The following is a 1,935-nucleotide window of genomic DNA, read 5'->3' on the forward strand; positions in this document are numbered from 1 at the left end:
CTCCGCCACACACCACCATTGTTCTCACCCGCACCACTCACCCAGACACCCTTCCTTCCTTACAGGGGTGGCCAGAGAAAAACTTCTCAAATACAAGTCGGGCCATGGCACGCCGGTAAGGACCTTCCAGCGGTCTCCTGTGCACTTAAACAAGATCCAGGCTCCTTCGTGGGACAAGTAAACCCCTTGATGATCTGGTCCTTGAGTAATGTGGGGGCCTCTTGCCCAGAGCCCCTCACACTCTTCAAAGCCAGCAGCTGAAGAGCTAGCTGTAGCTGTCTGTGGAGTTCAGCCGCTGCTCCCTGCGTGCCTGCCCTCTGCCCGGGACGGAGCCTCGTTTCCCCACTTCCCCACCTGCGCCCAGCAGTGCAGGTGAAGGCCGGGCTGCTGAGAGAGGCTGGGAAACGCTGGGCTTTGGCGTCAGGAATGCCAGCTCCACTACTCACTGCCTGTGTCACCCTGGGAAAACAGCTCTGGCCCCAAGTTCCCCGTAAGTAAAACAGGGGCAGTCATCCCTCCCCTCCTCAACGACCTATGTCACAATCAGAAGCCACAAATCTCTGCCACCCAGCACGCTGCCCTGGTCTCCTTCACCACTTTCCCCAGCAATGAGAACGGCGCCAGGCCCAGAGCAGGGCCGACACTGGGTGAGGTCAGCAAGGCGTTTAGGGAAAAACTTTCGGGCAGCGCCCACTCTCGGGCTAGGGCAAGCGCAGGGTCCCTCCGAGAGGGAGGGTCTCCTGAGAAAGCGCCTGGGGCCCAGATGTGCCAGCAGCCTGAGGACCGCCCGGAACCGCCCTGCCCTGCGTTGGCCCTGCTCCTCCGGGATTGGCGCCCCGCTATTGCCCATTGCCTGTGACGTCACAGGGGCGCGACCGCGCCTCGCTCCGGTACGCCGGCCTAGTGGCCCAAGGTTCACCGCGGCTGCAGTTCCCCGGCTGGCCGCGGTCACTGGTGCCAGTGCTCAGGCGCCCGCAGCCCTTGACCTTCGGCCCCGCGAGCCCTAACCCTATAGCGCAGGTAGGACGGGCCTGGCTGGGTCAGGCCAGAAGAGTGTCCCTGGCACGGGTCTCCCACGGAGGGCGGAACTGAAACCGGGTCCCCGGCCGCTACCGACCACACGGACATGAGTGAGCGCTCACTAACTGCCAGGGACGGAGTTGGGCATATAGGGAAACTGGGGGACTGGCGCGGGTTCCAGGCGAGTGGACTGTGGTTTGGGATCCGACGTGCACACCCCAGTCTCAGGCTTTCGAAGATGGAGGCTGCTGTTTCCACCGCAGGTCACCGCCCCTTTGCTTACGGACTGGGATTGAGCTCGGGCTGCATAACATAGCAGTTGCTGCAGAAGCCCCAGGGCCACTTTCTGACGAGTACCTTGGGCACGTGACTTCGCCCCTTGAGAGTCAGTGTCCCCTTCTGTAAAATGAGGGCGCTCTACCTGAGGCGATTGCTGTAAGGTTGGAATGAACCTGCCTGTGTGTCTTGTGGGAAGGGCGCAGTCAGTGTGGCCCGGGGTTCTCTTGGAAAGTAGGTAACCAGCCTTGTCCCTGACGCAACCGCCAGAGGGCGCCTGTAGTTTCCCCACGCATGGCTGTTAGCACTTAGGTCCTCTGGAGGATCCCCTGTGGGAGGTCCCTACTTCTAACCACAATTTTTAAGGATTTCCTATGGAAGCTCGCCACTTCTCACCACAACGTCCTGGGTTAAAATGTCCTTGGGGCTGGTGTCACACACCTGTAATCCCATCACTTTGGGAGGCCAAGGCGGGTGGATCACGAGGTCAAGAGATGGAGACCATCCTGGCCAACATGGTGAAACCCCGTCTCTACTAAAAATACAAAATTAGCCGGGTGTGGTGGCGCATGCTTGTAATCCCAGCTATTCCAGAGGCTGAGGCAGGAGAATCCCTTGAACCCGAGAGGTGGAGGTTGC

General features: G+C 60.4%; 1 protein-coding gene across 2 annotated transcripts in view; it reads left to right on the top strand.

Annotated features, from left to right (window-relative positions):
- The first annotated feature begins 864 nt into the window (after positions 1-864).
- The window catches only part of FAHD2A (fumarylacetoacetate hydrolase domain containing 2A), a 10,832-nt gene continuing 9,761 nt past the window's right edge, over positions 865-1,935 (top strand). Inside the window, exon 1 of one of the 2 annotated variants that reach the window (XM_017519714.2) lies at positions 865-1,020. The gene's annotated coding sequence lies outside the window, so the exon portion shown is untranslated. The other variant, XM_017519715.2, reaches the window with a different exon arrangement.

The sequence above is a fragment of the Cebus imitator genome, unplaced genomic scaffold, assembly GCF_001604975.1.
Source record: "Cebus imitator isolate Cc_AM_T3 unplaced genomic scaffold, Cebus_imitator-1.0 Scaffold770, whole genome shotgun sequence".
NCBI classification, from domain to species: Eukaryota; Metazoa; Chordata; class Mammalia; order Primates; family Cebidae; genus Cebus; species Cebus imitator.